A 19,128-nucleotide genomic window follows, 5' to 3' on the forward strand; every position below is an offset into this window, starting at 1 on the left:
ATCAATTTGTAAAATTGTTTAGATTGAATGCAAGTGATAATGAAGAGCTAATTATCAAAGGTTTAACTAAAATCATTGAGAATCGAGAAAAATATATCCGAACACTAATTAAAGACTAAATCGAGAGAAGCTATAAGGTGAAGCTCGGCAAAGTTGTTTGCAAATCCATTTGGGATTGATTGTTTGTGCAAATGATAAAAAGGATTATTCATGTTGAATATTAATGTATATGAGATTGGTATTTGATCGAGAATGAGATTCAATTAGGGTAAGATAGAGAATGGCTAATAAAACTTATGGTGCGATTATGTTTGCTTTTGAGTGACTCATAATTAGTCTTGGTATGACATTCAATTCTTTGCTTAATTGTTATTGTTTGGGGTTAAAAAAATACTAAAATTAAAATAATGTAAATTCAAATGTTCAAAATAACTAAAAAAAAGAATATAATCCTAATAGATTTTGTGGAACAACTTGTGGCGAGCTTCTCAATTCAAATCTTGCATCGATGGTGAGTTTGTAGTGTTGCCGCAAGAAATGATAAATATATTTGTGAAAAATAAAATAGAATAAAATAAATAAAAATAAAGAACACATAAATTTTACGTGGAAACCCTTTCGGGAAAAAAACCACGGGCAGAGGAGAAGAAAATTCACTATGTCGAAAAATTTTTACTCAAATACAAGAGGAATAGACTATGTCTATTTATAGGCTTGCAAAGCCATATTCTAGTAGGATTGAAACACCTTATCCTAATCAATATAAAATAGATGGAGTTTAATAAGGTTTAAAAACCTTATTCTAAAATAAAATAAAAGAAGTCTAGTTCTATATGGATTTTACTTTTATTTTATTTTCCATCGTATTTTATTTAAATAAGAATTTGGGTCACTTAATTCTAACAATCTCCACCTTGACACAAATTCTCAATGAACAAGTTCTTCATCGCGAACTTTCAATAAACAAGTTCTTCACCTCTTCCAAAAAACCCCTTAAGGGTTTAACTTCAACAATGAACACCAACCAAGTCTAAGCAATGCTCAAACTTGGTTATAGGAAGTGACTTAGTCATCATATCTGCAGGATTTTCATGAGTGCTAATTTTGCTCACAACAATATCACCACGAGCAATAATATCACGAACAAAATGATACCGAATATCAATGTGTTTTGTTCTCTCATGAAACATTTGATCTTTTGTAAGAAAGATGGCACTGATTGTCACAAAATATCTGTGGCTGATTTGAAGGTCTTCATTGAGTTCACTAAATAGTCCCTTCAACCAAATAGCTTCTTTACAAGCCTCAAGAATCGCCATGTACTCACCTTCATGGTAGACAAAGCGATCGTAGTTTGCAAAGTGGCTTTCCAACTAATTGCACAACCTCCGATTGTAAAGACGTAACTCGTGAGAGATCTTCTTCTATCAAGGTCTCCAAAAAATCAGCATCAACATACCCTATAACTCCATCTTTAGTTCTTCCAAACTGTAAGCAAACATTAGTAGTGCCTCGTAAGTATCTTAAAATCCATCGAATCGCTTTCCGTGTTCTTTACCAGATTCGCCATGTATCGCTAACCTGACCGATCGCATATGATAAATCGGGCGTGAACAAACCATAGCATACATGAGAGATCCTCATCGCACTAGAGTATGGAACATGTGACATGTACTCAATCTCATTATCGATTGAGGAGATAAGGCCGATGAAAGTCCGAAATGAGTCGCTAAAGGAGTACTAACAGCTTAGCACTCGCATATTGAACTCCAAAAGAACTTTCTCAATGTACCCTTCCGACTTAGGTACAATTTACTTGCTTTTCTATCTCGAGAATCTCCATACCAAGTATCTTCTTTGCTGGTCCTAAATCTTTCATCTCAAATTCTTCACTTAGTTGGGCTTTAACCTTTCTTATCTCTCTTTTATCTTTTGTCGCTATCAACATGTCATCAACATAAAGAAGTAGATACACAAAAGAACCATCACTGCTTTTTCTTAAAGTAGACACAACTGTCAAAACTACTTCTTTTGAAATCATGAGAAGTCATAAAGGAATCAAACCTCTTGTACCACTTGTCTTGGTGATCTGTTTCAAACCGTAAAGGGACTTTTTAGCAAGCAAACATAGTCCTCTTTTTCGAGACTATAAAACCCTCTGGTTGTTGCATGTAAATATCTTCCTCAAGTTCTCCATGCAAAATGCGCTTTTACATCTAACCGCTCAAGCTCCAAATCATGCATGGCAACAATACCAAGCAAAGCTCGAATCGAACTATGCTTAACAACTGGAGAGAACACATCTGTGAAGTCCACTCGAATTTGATCAGAACCCTTTGCAACAAGCCTTGCTTTATATCCGGGTTCTTCAACTCTCGAGTCCCTTCTTTCTTTTAAACACCCATTTACAACGAATGCCTTTTTACCTTTAGGAAGTTTTACAAGATCCCATGTTCTGCTTTTTGTGGAGTGATTCCATCTCCTCTTGCATAGCAAACATCCACTTTTCTCGAGTCTTCACAAATAATCGCCTCGAATAATTAAATGGCTCTTGATTCGTATCTATATCTTCAGCCACATTTAAAGCATAAGCAACTAGATCAACCTCGGCATACTTCTTTGGAGGTTTAATTTCTCTTCTTGTCCTGTTTTTGGCGATAGAGTATTGCGGTGAAGAAGCAACTCTATTCTCAATTTTGTATTGGCTTGAGGAGTTGATTACGTATTAATCGATGCTCCACCGCTTTTGGTTTTCTTTATTGGAAGAGTCTTTAAGAGATAAGTTAGGTAGCATAGCGGTTTCATCAAAACAACATCTCTGCTAATCACAACTTTTCTATTTTCAGACACCATAACTTATAGCCTTTTACACCACTTTATAACCAAGAAAACGCATTTAATGGATCTCGGTTCCAATTTTCCATTATCAACATGAGCATACGCAGGACACCCAAAAATCTTTAAATCGAATAATTAGCGGGATTACCGACCATACCTTTTGTGGAGTCTTTTCTCAATGGCAACGGATGGAGATCGGTTGATCAAAAACATGCGAGAGAGGTCGCTTCGCCAAAATAACTTCGTAAGTTGGCATTTGACAACATACATCGAACCTTCTCCATGATCGCTCGTTCATTCGCTCGCAACGCCGCTTTGTTTGGAGTATGACGAATCGTCAAGTGTCTCATGATCCTTCGACTTGCACAATCTATTAAACTCATCGTAATGTAACTCTAAGCCATTGTGCATGCGGAGGTATTTTATCTGCTTTTCCGTCTGCTTTTCAATCATAATTTTCCAAGACTTAAATGTGGAAAACACATCGCTTCGCTTCGTGAAGAACGCCCAAACTTTTCTCGGAAAATCATCAATAAAGGTTAGCATATAATTAGCTCCACCTCTCGAAGGCACTCGACGGCCCCCACGATCGAATGGATATACTCCAACGCTTCCTTCGTGTTATGGATTCCTCTAGTGAATCGAACTCTCTTTGCTTCCCAAAACACACGGTGCTCACGAAATTCATTTGCAAATTCCTTGCCCATTAAGAAGTCCTATTTTGCTTAATTTCGCCATGCCATTCTCACTCATATGCCCTAGGCGATATGCCAAAGTTTAGTAATATCATCATCCGACAAGGAAGAGGAAGCGACAATTGCATCACCAATAATGATAGAAACCAGAAAACATATAACTTGGCAATCTTTCTTTGCCCTTTCATCACAACAAGGACCCTTTGAAATCTTTAAAACCCCACTTTCACCGTGTATCATGCACTTTTGAATCAAGAGTACTCAACGAAATTAAATTTCTTTTCAATTCGGAACATGCCGCACGTCACTAAGTGTTCGACAACTCCATCAAACATCTTAACTTTAATTGTTCCAACACCGCGATTTTACATGAAGCATTATTTCCCATCAAAACAACACCTTCAGATCTTCGTTTCATAAGTTGTAAACCAATCCCGATTGGGACTCATGTGGAAGGTGCAAACTGAATCAAGTATCCACTCTCGCCACTTTAGAATCATTGATGAAGCAACTAGAAGTTCACCATCGCTGTAGTCTTGTACAACATCGCCTTCACCGAATTTTCCGGTTGTTTTTCCTTTTGATTCGCAGCCTCCCTTTTAATCTTATTTTGTAGCTTATAGCACTCGATTTAATGTGCCCTTTCTTCTTGCGAAGTTGCAAGTTTTACCTCTGCTTGAAGATTTCGATCTACCCTTAGATTTACCACGAGGATTCCGCTCTGTTCTACCACGATCATCATCAACATTCCGGTCTTGTCTCCCACGAACAATGAGACCCTCTCCCGAGAGTTGGGTTTAACCACAAGATGCTTCATCTTATCATACGAGGTTAAAGAATCATAAACCTCATCAACTGTGAGAGACTCGCTATATAAAATCGTGTCTCTAAAGGTTGAATAAGACGGGCAACGAACAAAGTAGAATCAACCCTAGATCTTCCTTATCATATCGAACCTCCATGGCCTCCAAGTTTGAGAGAATTTCTTTAAACACTGTTAAGTGTTCGTGTACGACGCACCTTCCTCCAAACGATGAGCATAAAGACGCCGCTTCATATGCAACTTGCTTATTAGAGTTTTCGACATACATATTTGTTCTAGCCTCTTCCATAATGCAATGCGCTTTTCTCTTTCATCACATCCCGCAAAATTTCGTTGGACAAATGCGATGTAATTGTGTTAATGCCTTTCGATCCTTACGCTTCTTCTCTTCATCTTAATGTCAAGGTATCTTATCTATCCTAGCAGGCATCCTCTAGATCCATCTGCAAGAACCGCTTGCATCTTAATTTGCCACAACGCAAATCGGTGTTGCGATCCAACAAAGCAGAATTTCATACTTCAAAGACGCCATTACCGTGATCGAGATGAATAACCCTAAGCTCGATACCAATTTGTGAAAAATAAAATAGAATAAAATAAATAAAAATAAAGAACACATAAATTTTACGTGGAAACCCTTTCGAAAAAAACCACGGCAAGAGGAGAAGAAAATTCACTATGTCGAAAAATTTTTACTCAAATACAAGAGGAATAGACTATGTCTATTTATAGGCTTGCAAAGCCATATTCTAGTAGGATTGAAACACCTTATCCTAATCAATATAAAATAGATGGAGTTTAATAAGGTTTAAAACCTTATTCTAAAATAAAATAAAAGAAGTCTAGTTCTATATGGATTTTACTTTTATTTTATTTTCCATCGTATTTTATTTAAATAAGAATTTGGGTCACTTAATTCTAACAATATTAATCATTGCAATAAATATTAATAATTGTTTAGTAAACTATTCAATTAAAATAATGATATTGTAATCTAGAAATTGTGGTGAAGGCACCGGGATTTCGGCATTAACTAAATTGAGCTTGAATCATTTTAAGATTTGTATTATAATGATGAAGTTCGTCTTGTGAATTCTTCAGATGCTTTTCTAAATCAATTGTAGTAGCACTTGATTTAATTTTATTAGGTTTGGATCCATGGACAAGCCCCGAAACGTTACCCAACCTAGTACCAAGCACTTCATCCACTATTTCATCAATTGTCAAAAGTTCTTCTCCTCCAACATGTTGATTGTAACTCAACTATTTTCTCTTAGAAAATAAAACGATCAACCATAAATATTTTAATCATTCTATAAACAGTAAGTTAAACTTAATTGCAAATTATTGCGAATAATTTATAAATATTAAATTATAACACACTCACGATATGGATGAAAAAGTTTTATGTAACAAATATACTAGATAAAATTTATATAAAAACTAAAATATATTTTGATTGTAACTCATAATACTTTTAGTTAAATCTCATCAAGTATAATTTTTATTCATTTATAAAAATATAAAAAAAGATAAAAAAAGCACTTAATTAATAATTCAACTTACTTTGGAAAAAAGAATCATAATTTTTAAAATTATTTCATAATTAAATTAATGTTTGATTAAGATAAGCATGGAGAGATTGAGTGGAAATGATTATAGACCATACTTGTGATTAATTGTACGGAAATCATGAACTTGGCATTGATGTTTTCATCAGCTAATGATTGTTAGAAACAAATTAATGTTCTTCCCTTGAAAGATTGATTTTGAACAAACATTAAGTATTTTGCTTCATCAACAAGCAATGTAATAAATTCTTTCAATTCACACAAAGAATCATCGGCTAAGTTAAATGGCTCATTCACTTTTTCCTTTTTTGAATCTCATATAGAGTTGGTTTCAGACTAAAGCTGATCATGGGTTAGGCGGCCCGGCCCGGCCCGGCCCGAAGATCCGTCCTGAAAATAGGAGAGTTTGGGTAAAAATATAGGCCCAAAAAATGGGCTTGAGCAAAAAAAATGAGGCCCGTTTAGAAAATAGGTCGGGCCTCGGGTAAGAGTTTTTGGCCCAGCACTACCCAATTATATATTAATAATTTTTTTATTTTATTTTTAATCATTTTAAATTTTAATATAACTATTTTTTATTATATTGTCAATTTGTGTATTGTTTTAAGAATTGTTTTAGTATCATTTTTATTTATTTTAATATTTGTTTTTATGTTTTTAAATATATTTAATTTATTATATTTTAAATTTTTTTATTTAATGAAATAAGCAAAAAAAATTTAATATGGGCCGTGCCGGGCCGGACTCAAGCTTAGCAATTTTATTTCGGGCCGAGCTTGGACAAATTTTTAGGTCCATATTTCAGGTCGGGCCTAGCCCGGGCCTAGTAAATGGGCCTAAAATTTTGTCTGGGCCTGGCCCGGCCTAACCCATGATCACCTCTATTTCAGACTAATGCTTCATATGATTAATTACAAATGAAAAGGGTATTCAACAACTCACATAGCATATATCATTGTCTATTTCACACCATCACATATCTTTACAATGAAATTTAAAAGAAAAACAAACAAAAGAATAAGAAGCAAATTTATTTTTATTTTCTTTCACATTAATTAATGTCCACTAAATTAACTAATAAATCGATTAAGGCAAGTGCACCTATCATTTAATAGTATAGTTACAGTGAATACAAATATCATTCCCTTGAGAACTACAATTACTAGTAATTATTGTCTTTCTATTATTTAACCTAATAATTCAAAAGATTAACTAAAACTAAAATTAACTACTAATACATCAAAGAACTAAATACGGAAATAATAGAATATCAACCGATTACCCAGGTAAGAATCCACCTAGAATTCATCTAAATTCTCAATCTAATTTATGCAATTTAGTTTCCTTGATCCGTAGAAGTCCCCAACTTATGCTAATATCTCGTTCGAGTATAAAAGTAACTAACTCTAGGTTGATTAATTGAAATTTCTTTCTAATTAAAACTCATATTATCACATTAATTCACTGTAACACCCTGAAAATTTTTACAGTAAGATATTATCTTTAATATAGTAAAATAAGGAAATAAAGTGACAAGAAGTGTAACACCCCTAACCCGTATCCGCTGCCAGAACAGGGTTTCAGAGCATTACTACCATTTACAGATCACTAAAAAAAAATTTAAATACTTACCGATTCAATGCATCATATAAATAAATATATTACCAATTTACCATTCAATCAACAGTTTGACACTTGTCTAAGCATCAAACAGCAACATTGTTAGTATACTTGCACATATCTCATATAAATTCAACATTGATATATCTATTTTCTCGACATATCGCACTTGAGTTTAATAATAGTCTCAACTTACATAATTTCCTTGTATCAACATATCAAAGATAATCATATATGTACATGTCATGAAACATATCATGCTCTTACCGTTTCTTCATAAGCATATATCATTCATTTCATTATATCAATATTTCATGCTCCATCATTTCCATATATTTTATGTATATTTATTCCGGTAATAGCTTATATCAAACTTAACATAAATTATATTCCATGTACTTATACTTATTTCGTTTATCTATCTTCATAATTATTTCATATAACCATTCGTCATCTGATACATATTACCTGAATATCAATTGTTCAACAGATGTTAGAGCGTCTCCCATCCACGGTCTTATTTATCTTTGACATGATGCCATAGTGTCTTTCAACTATGGTCTTACTCATTTTCTGTCATGTTGCCATGGTATCTTTCAACCATGGTCTTGTTCATTTCATATCACGTTGCCATGGTATCTTTCAACCATGGTCTTACACATTTCATATCAGGTTGCCATGGTATCTTTCAACCATGGTCTTACACATTTCATATCAGGCTGCCATGGTATCTTTCAACCATGGTCTTACACATTTCATATCACGTTGCCATGGTATCTTTCAACCATGGTCTTACCATGGTATCTTTCAACCATTGTCTTACACATTTCATATCAAGTTGCCATGGTATCTTTCAACCATGGTCTTACACATTTCATATCAGGCTGCCATGGTATCTTTCAACCATGGTCTTATTCATTTCATATCACGTTGCCATGGTATCTTTCAACCATGGTCTTACACATTTCATATCAGGTTGCCATGGTATCTTTCAACCATGGTCTTACACATTTCATATCAGGCTGCCATGGCATCTTTTAACCATGGTCTTGTTCATTTCATATCACGTTGCCATGGTATCTTTCAACCATGGTCTTACACATTTCATATCAAGTTGTCATGGTATCTTTCAACCATGGTCTTACACATTTCATATCAGTCGCCATGGTATCTTTCAACCATGGTCTTACACATTTCATATCAGTTGCCATGGTATCTTTCAACCATGGTCTTACACATTTCATATCAGTCGCCATGGTATCTTTCAACCATGGTCTTACACATTTCATATCGAGAGCACACTCGCTGAACCTCATCCTTACAAGGGATTACCACCAAAGCTAAATCCTCAGAATATAAACTCATAGAGTATTGTCGGGATTACCACCCAGCTAAATCTCCTGCAACGACAATTACTCTAATGAGCTTGGATCTGAATTACCAGTCCATGCTAAATTCAGACCCTAATTGGATTACCCGTCCGGCTAAATCCATTTTACACATATTCTTCGGAGGGCTATATCAGATAGGATCACCCGTCCGGCTAGATCCTTTTACCGTCAATTCCTTTTCGAGATCCATCGAATTTTCCTTTTATTCAACCGGATTTCTTCTCTTTTATCAAATTTATCAATGTTTCATAAATTTTCATACAATGAACATTCAAATCATATTCACATAAATAACATACAATCTCAAGCATTTAAGAATATAATTCAAGTTACGAACTTACCTCATTGCTTGTTTGTGTTTATAATTTCATTAATCGATATCTTTTCTTTTCCACGATCAAGTCTCATATTTGAGTCGTCCGGATCTTTATAAATAAATTTAATCATCATTTTCATTCATTTCATCTTCTAATGCATTTAATTAATGCTCTAGGAAAATTACCATTTACCCTAAACTTTTAATTAATGACGATTTCATCCTTAGTGTCGAGAAAATAAAATTCTTACAATTTAATCCTTATTTCCAGCTATTATTCTCATATATATTGATAACAATCCATGAATTCTATAAAATATCGAATTTTCATAATTTCAACAATTTTCAATTTAATCCTAAAACATGTTTTCCCCGATCTTGAACTAAATTAATAATTTCATTCAATTTTGTAATTTAAATAATAAAATAATCCATTTCATGCAATTTGGTTATTTCTGACATGTTTACAAAATTACCCATAAAGTTTTACTTTTATTCAATTTAGTCCCTAAGCCTAAAATATGCAAATTAGCCATGCTAGATGAATATTCATACATATTTTTCCTCCTCCGCCTCTCAATTCCACATCCTTAATGTAGGTAACACACTTGTAAGTAACATTATCCATAATTTTTATTATTTACTTTTATGAATATTCAAGCTATCTATCTGCATCATAGTCACTAAATTATTTATATCTGGACCTATAGAACTCAAAATTAATATCCGATAATTTTATCTGAATCTAGACTCATATATATTCTTACCATAAAAATTTCAGAATTTTTGGTTTAGCCAGTAAGTACAGTTTATTCTTTAAAGTTACCCCTGTTCTGCTGTCTGACAGTTGTGACCCTTATTCACTAAAAATTAATTATCTCCTTGTAAAAATTCTAATGATGTTAATATTTATTTCTATTGAAAATAGACTCATTCAGGATTCTAAAATATAAATTTAAGCCCTAATTATTTTTATTCAATTTTTATGATTTTTGAAAGTTAGAACAGGGGAACCCAAATTCATTCTGAACTTGTCTAACAAAATTCATTATATCTCAAAATTTACAAATCCATTGCTTACACTATTTATTCTATGAGAAACTATACTCAATAAGATTTAATTCCATATTTTTTTCATCTTCTAATTCGATTTCTACAATTTATGGTGATTTTTCAAAATTAGTCTACTGCTGCTGTCCAAACTGTTTTTGTACAAGCTATTAATTACTATGTTATAACACCCTTATTTTCTTTTTCTACACCATTTCTCATCACTTTCTCTTATTTTCTCTTCACTAACATATAAAAAACATAGGACCTTATGTAAGAAAACTCTACTATAACATTATTTCCATGCTTTGTCAATAATAACAAACTTAAAACATATTGAAATCTTGATATACTTACCTTTTCTTATTGACTTCAATCTTTAACTTGATTTTCTCTCTCCTCCAGCTTGATTTCTTGAATCAACTTGATATTCTTGTTCCCCATCATCTCCTTGCTATCTTTCTCTCTTGATGGCTATGGAAATTCTTTCAATTTTTAGGTGAAAATAATGAATTTTTGGTGGAAGGACTAAATTGTAAAGAAAGCAAACTTCTTTTCTTCTTCTTATCTTAGTTAGTTTGCATGGGAAAGGAAATGTGTTGATAATTCTTCATCTTTCGTTCCTTTTATACTAAATAAATAATAATATAATAATAATAAACATCTCATAAAATATTAATAAAATAATATTTATCTAATTAATTAATTTAAAATATCATCAACATAATCATTACATTCTAGAATTCTCTCTCTTACTAATTGACCATTTTGCCCTTCATGATCTTTTAGAATTCCATCATTGAGTCATCACTTAATTTGGTAAAATTGCGATTTAGTCCCTTATAATTTTTTTACCTATTCAATTTGGTCCTAATTCATCAATTTTTCTTGGTTTCTAGATCATTCCACCCTTAAAATATTTGTACCATTAGTCCTTCAACTTTTTTATATTTACACTTCAACCCCTTAAATTTTGAGTATTTACTCTTGTGCAACAAGACTTTTCTCATCTTTACAATTTAGTCCTTTCTTGAATTAATATATCATAATATACTTCTCAATATTGACATCACTCAAAAATTCCCTTTTTGTCACTTTATTTCCTTATTTTACTATATCACGGATAATGTTTTACTGTAAAAATTTTCGGGGTATTACAAGAAGAGAAAAAATTGAGTTATGTCACTGGGAAGTATATTATGACATATTGATTCAAGAAAGGATTAAATTGTAAAAGTGAGAAAAGTTTTGTGGCCCAAGAGTAAATACTCAAAATTTGAGGGATTAAAGTGTAAATATGAAAAGTTGAAGGACTAATAGTGCAAATATTTTAAGGGTGGAATGATCTAAAAACCAAGGAAAATTGATGAATTAGGACCAAATTGAATAGGTGAAGAATTATGAGGGACTAAATTGCAATTTTACCAAATTAAGTAATGACTCGAGAATGGAATTTTAAAAGATCACTAAGGGCAAAATGGTCAATTGGAAGAGAGAGAAATCTAGAGACAATGATGATGTTGGAGATATTTTAGATAAATTAAATAAATAAATATTAGTTTATTAATACTTTAAATTGATTTTTAAATGATATTTTATTATTTTATTATTATTTTATTTAGTATATATAAGGAAAGAAAGATGAAGAATCATCATCTTTTCTTTCTGATGCAAACTAACGTGAGAGAGGAAGAAGAAAAGAAGTTTTCTTTCTTTACAATCTAGTCCTTCTACCAAAAATTCATTATTTTCACCTAAAAATTGAAAGAATTTCCGTAGCCATCAAGAGAGAAAGATAGCAAGGAGATGATGGGGAGCAAAAATATCAAGTTGGATTCAAGAAATAGAAGCTAGAGGAGAGAGAAAAATCAAGTTGAAGATTGAAGTCAATAAGAAAAGGTAAGAACATCAAGATTTCAATATATTTTTAAGTTTAATATTATTGAAAAAGCATGGAATTGATGTTTATTTAGAGTTTTCTTATATATGGTCTTATATTCTTGTCATGTTAGTGAAGAGAAAATAAGGGTGTTATAAACATGGTAAATAATACTTTGCACTAAAACAGTTTTGAACAGCAGTAATAGTCTAAATTTGAAAAATCACCAAAAATTGTGGGAATCGAATTAGAGGTTAAATAAACTATGAAATTAAATCTTATTGAGTCTAGTTTCTTATAAAAGAAATGTTGTAAGAAATGAAATTGTAAATTGTGAGATATAGTAAATTTGGTGAGATAAGGTCAGAATGATTTTGGGTTCCTCTGTTCTGACTTTGGAAAATCATCAAAAATTGGAGAAAAATAATTAGGGGCCTAAATTTATATGATTAGAATTCTGAATGTGTCTATTTTAAATATAAATAAACAGGAACATCATTTGAATTCTGTAAAATGAGATAATTAATTTTTAGTTAAGAAGGCTCGGAATTGTTAGACAGCAGAATAAGGGTGACTTTAAAGAATAAACTGTACTTATTGGCTAAACCAAAAATTCTTAAAATTTTATGGTAAGAAGATACATAAGTATAGTTTCATGGAAAATTAGCGGATCTTAATTTTGAGTTCTGTATCTCAAGATATAAATAATTTAGTCACTATGACGCAAATGGACAGTTTTGAATATACACATAAGTAAATAGTGAAATTATTGATATTGTTATTTGTAGCATGTTATATAAATTAAGTATGTGGAACGGAGAGGAGGAGGATGAGGAAAATATGTATGAATACTCATCTAGCATGGCTAATTTGCATGTTTTAGGCTAAGGGACTAAATTGAATAAAAGTAAAACTTTATGGGTAATTTTGTAAAAATGTTAGAAATGACCAATTTGCATGAAATAGATTATTTTATTATTTAAAATTACAAAATTGAATGAAATTATTAATTTAGCTCAAGATCGGGGAAAAGCATGTTTTAAGGATTAAATTGAAAATTGTTGAAATTATGGAAAATTCTTATATTTTATAGAATTCATGGGTTGTTATCAATTTATTTGAGAATAACGGCTGGAAATAAGGATTAAATTGCAAGAATTTTATTTTTTTTAGCCTAAGGATGAAATCGTCATTAATTAAAAAGTTTAGGGGTAAAATGATAATTTTGTTTAGAGCATCAATTGAATGTATTAGAACATGAAATAAATGAAAACGACGATCAAATTTCTTTATAAAGATCCGGATGACTCAAATACGAGACTTGAACGTGGAAAAGAAAAGATATCGGATTAATGAAATTATAAACATGAACAAGTAACGAGGTAAGTTAGTATAACTTGAATTGTATTTTTAAATGCATGAAATATCGATATAATGAATTACCTGATTTATGTTTATGAAGAAATGGCAAGAGAATGATATCTATCATGACATGTAAATAGGTGATTATCTTTAATATGTTGATACAAGGAAATTAATTAAATTGAGACGAGTAATAAATTCAAGTACAACATATCGAGAAATATAAGTACGTTAAGGGACAATATGTTTGATTTTAATTGGTTCACGTTAGATGAAATGAAATATCTGATAAATAAATCGGTAACTCCGGTAATGCTCTGTAACTCTATTCCGGTGACGGATTCAGGTTAGGGACGTTACATTCACTCTATGGATTCCAGACTTTGAATCCCCTCTAGACTTGATCATGGGTCGGGCCACCCCGTCCAAAATTGAAGGCTCGCCCGAAAACTGAGAGGGTTTGGGAAAAAATATAAGCCCAAAAAATTAGCTTGGACAAAAAATAATGCTTGTTTTCTAAGCAAGTCGAGCCTCAAGTAGGAATTTTTTAGCCCGAGCCCAGCCCGAATCAAGCTAAACTTCCCTTTTGTTGCCATTTCGCTATTATATTGCTAGTATCTTGTTGTTATCATTTGGATTTTGTTTAACTCTTGTTTTATTGTTAAATTTATTACTATTTTAGAGGCATTTGCTTACTAAATTGCAACTAGACTTGTACATGGGTTAAGTCAGGCCTTGACAAAATTTTAGGCGTATTTTTGGGCTAGGCGGGCCTACCAAACAGACCTAAAATTTTGCCCAAACCCGGCACTAATAAAAATATTAAAACTCGGACTTGGCCTGCCCGTATTGAATTTTTTATATAATTTTTAATATATAAAATACATCACAAAACACTAAAAATTAAAATAAATGTTTCCCAATAAATTGAAAAAAATTAAAAATATTTATACTTAAATAACACTAACATAGGTGCAACTTAACAAGTAAATGTCTCTAAAATAGTAGCAAAATTAATAATAAAATAAGAGTTATACTGTAATGGCCCACCAGAAAACCAAAAATACAAAACCAAAATAATAACATTAAAAGTCCATATAAAACAATCCAAATTACAAAACAAAATAACAGGCCCAAAACCCAATGACCCAAAATTAACCTAAGCCTAAAACCCAATACCCAAGCTCATGACCTTAACTATTTTTAGCAAAAAAAAAGGTAGAAAACCCTAGCTACCGCCACACACTGGCCACCACCTCACATGCGTCTGACACCTCTGCCATTGCTACCTACAAAGAAGGACGAACACGCAACAACAAAAAAACATGCAACCAGTAGAGAACAGCAAAGAAAAAACAAAAGAACAGTAGAAAACAAAGGCAAAAAAATAAAAAAGAATTTTGTACTCCGACTATAAAAGCCACAACAGAAATTTTGTAATTTTTTCGGACACACACTAGAGTAATAAAAAAAAAATCAAAACTTCAAAGGTGTAAAAAAAAAACAGAAATCAAAACTTCAAAGGTGATTTTTTTAACTTATTATTTATTTTATTTTATTTTTTAAAAGAAAAGAAGAAATACATAGAGAAAATCAAATACAAAAATTTGTAATGAAACATAGATTCAAAAAAAGAAAGGTGATTTTTTTTTTAACTTTCGTTTTTCATCTTTTATTTTAGAAAAATATAAAATAAAAATAAATTTTTTTACCTTTTTGCCGGTGTCTCGCCCTCCGTCTTGGAAGACCGATGGACCCTTGGGGGTTCGTCGAACGGTTGCAACGGAAGTGAGCAGAAACAAAGGGTTCTTTGTTTCTTTTCTTTTCTTTTTTTTTTGAGGGCTTTTTTGGCCATTTTTAACTCAAATTGGGGTTCTGCTCGAAAAAAGGAATCCGTGGATGGCGGCGCCATCGTCGATGATCGGTGGCCGCCACGGTGGTTGATGGCGGAGTCAGGCCGGAGTTGGTTTTGTTTGAGAGAAAAAAGAGGCTTTCGTTTTTTTTTTTAAACAAATGGCTGAAATGTTTTTTTGTCAAAACTTGAACTTATATACCCATGCAAAACGACGTAGTTTTGGGATTCAAGTTCAGACACCAAAACGGCGTCGTTTTGGCCAACCCGCTTCTGACCCGACCCAAAGCCTCAAGTTTGTGTTTTTTGGACTAGTGTATAATTTCAACACTAGTCCTTCCGCTTTTCGAATGGTTTACAATTGGGTCCAGATCTTTTTCTTTTAATTTTTAGAAATTTTACTGCATGTTTTCTATACGTTTCAATTTGGTCCTTAGTTCGTTGATCTCCTAAGGATCGGGTTATTTGCCAATTAGGTCCTGGCTGGTTTTCGCTATTTTCATTTTAGTCCGCCATTCATTTATTTTATCTTAATTTATCCTGTTAATTTGATTTGAGTGACAATCGAGTCCTTTATTCATTTTAATTCTTTATGTATTTACTCGTTTGCCTATTATTATTAATATTATTATTATTTAAAACTGTCTTATTTTCTTTTTATTGGGTATCTATTTGTTTATTTTGTTTTGTCATCCATTATTATATTTATGTACTTTATTACAAATTGCACTCCAAATTTCATTTACATTTTAATTTGGTCCTTATTTCGCAATATTTTATAAACTATTTTCCTCAATATTCATTTATGTATTTATTTATTTCTTTTCTTTATTATGTTTAAAATTTGGTATTGTCATTTCATGTGCATATTTTGTCATTATTATTTTTATCATTTTATTATTTATTTTATTTTTCTTTGATTGTTCATATTAGTGTTAAAATAGTATATATTATGTGATTATCGCCATTATGTGCATTATGAAATGTTCTCTTAGTAATTTATATTATTGTCATTTATCAACGCAATGTTTCATTCATATATCATCTTTTCGTTTTCTACATTACCATTTTATCTCATTTCATTAAAATCATATCAAAAATCGTACTTAAACGTATTTATCCATAATAGGTTGTTTTATATTATACCCCAAATAAGAGAAAAACACATCGTTTAAATATTACACTTGTTATTATTCAAAAATTTTCAAAATAAGGCAATGTTTCGTATTTAGAGATTTGAGAAGTCATACCCTAACTTACAGGGTTTTTATTTTTCTCGTTAAACTTAAATGACCAAATATCCTTTTAAAATTCAAATACATGAGATTTAAATAAAAAATAAAAAAAAAACAAGCTTATTCTCGAGGATTCAAGGTGTCGTGTCCTAACTTACGGGATGTGACATTTTATTATCTCGAGACTAGAGGGTGTTTAAGATTTGTTTCGATTTATATATGAATTTTTTTAAGTAAAATTAGCATTAATACAAAGAGGGATCATATTTTAAACTCCTCCCAAGTTTTCAACTTTCGACACTAAGACATGAAGTAATCAATTAGGATCAATTTTGGGCATTACGAAGGTGCTAGTCCTTCCTCATACGTAACGATTCCCGAACCCGTTTTCCTGAATTTTGTAGACCAAAATCGTTATTTTAGTAAATCAAAATTGTTTATTAAAACAATCAAATTACGAGGTGACCTGATCATATACAATACCTCATAAAAATGATTGGCGGTGACTCCTATTTTTATTTTTGTTTTTTTTTTAAATAAAAAGTCGATTTCAAAAAAATGGTTTCGACATATACAATATCCAAATAATAATAATAAAACAGTAGCAACATAATAGTGAAATTGTAGCAAAACAATAAGAAAACAACAAGAAAATAGTAGTTTTTTTCTCTTTGTAAATTGGGGTCGAGGCCGTGCGAAAAAGCCTTACTCTAGGCTCGACCTATTTTATAAAGGGACCTTTTTTCTCAAGCCTATTTTTCGAGCCTATATTTTTTCTCAAACCCTCACACTTTCCGGGCAGGTCTTCGGGTCTAGCCACTTGTCTAATTGCAACTATCTTAGTATTATTTAAGTATAATGACTTTTTAATTTATTTTCAATTTGATGGGAAACATTTCTTTTAATGTTTTTAGTATATTTGATGCATTATATTTTTAAATTTATTTTTATATGAAAATAATTTTAAAAAATTAATACGTGCGGGTCGGGTTAGACTCGAGATTAGCATTTTTAATCTTAGTTAGGGTTGAGTAAAAGCCCAACCTAAAAAATAACCCTAAAATAGTACATTGACTCCGCCCGAACCCGACCTAGCTAAGCCCATGAGCAGTTCTAATCCCCTCTCATTTTTATTTTGTTTTTTTTTCTAATGAATGTTGCTTCAAGCTCTCTCTTTTAAATATATATATATATTATATAAAGAAAATATATTAAAAATTAGTTGATGCTTTTAAAAATTAAAATATATTTAACATAATAATATATATAATTTATTTTCAATATATAATTACATATTTATTTTTTATCTATATAAAAAAGTTATTAATTAAACAATAAAAAACTTAAAACATATTTGTCGTAACCATTTTTTTGAAAAAAACGGGTATCGACTTGGAGAAAAAAAAATGAAAACAGGAGTCGCCACCAATCTTTTTAGGTGTGATCGGATCACCTTAAGTTAATCATTTTAATAAAAGTTAAGATTTACTAAAACGATAATTTTTGGTCTACGAAAATCAGAAAATGAGTTCGGGAGTCGGTTACGCACGAGGAAGGATTAGCACCTCGATCGCCCAAAATTGGTACCTAGTTGATTAATTAGTGTCTTAGTGTCGAAAATTTGAAAACTTGAAAGAATTTAAAATACGATCCTCTTTGTAAAGAAAATGCTCAAATGTTAAGGACCTTCTCGTCTCACAATATAAAATGTCACATCCAAGAAGTTAGGACACGACATCTTGAATTTTCGAGAACGAGCTTGCCTTTTATATAAAAATTCGTGTATTTCAAAAGGTTATTCAGTTAGTTAAGGTGAACGAGGAAAATCGAAACCCAGTAAGTTAGGGCACGTTTCCTCAAATTCCCAAACACCGAATATTGCCTTTACTTGCAAAAATCTTATTTCGAGGTAACAAAATGCCATACCCAATAAGTTAGGGCACAATACCTCATATCTCCGAGAATAAGCATTTTTCAAAACTCATGTCGCGATTTAAAAGAGTATTCCGTTATTTAGGTTAAAGGAGAAAAATCGAAACCTAATAAGTTAGGGCACGATTTTCTCGAATTACCAAATACGGAATATTACTTTATGAAAGAATTATTATTGGGTTGGATATAATGATAATAAGAATAATATTAAAGTAAAGTAAACAATAATACTATATATAAATATATATATATGTATATAATAGAAATACACACTACTAGATAATAATAATAAATATAGAAATACAAAAAGCAAATATAATAAAAATATTAAATTAAAGTAATAAAAACAATACTATATATAAATATATATATACATAAAAATATACACTAATATATAATAGTAATAGTGATAGCAAAAATAATGAAAATATGAGTAATATTAATAATATATTAGAATACAAAAGTAAAGTAATAACAATAGGGTGATAATAATAATAATAATACAAACAATAATACATATATATATAATAATAGTAGCTAGAAATAAAAATAATAAAAGTAACA

The sequence above is a fragment of the Gossypium arboreum genome, chromosome 5 (assembly GCF_025698485.1).
Source record: "Gossypium arboreum isolate Shixiya-1 chromosome 5, ASM2569848v2, whole genome shotgun sequence".
Classification (NCBI taxonomy): Eukaryota; Viridiplantae; Streptophyta; class Magnoliopsida; order Malvales; family Malvaceae; genus Gossypium; species Gossypium arboreum.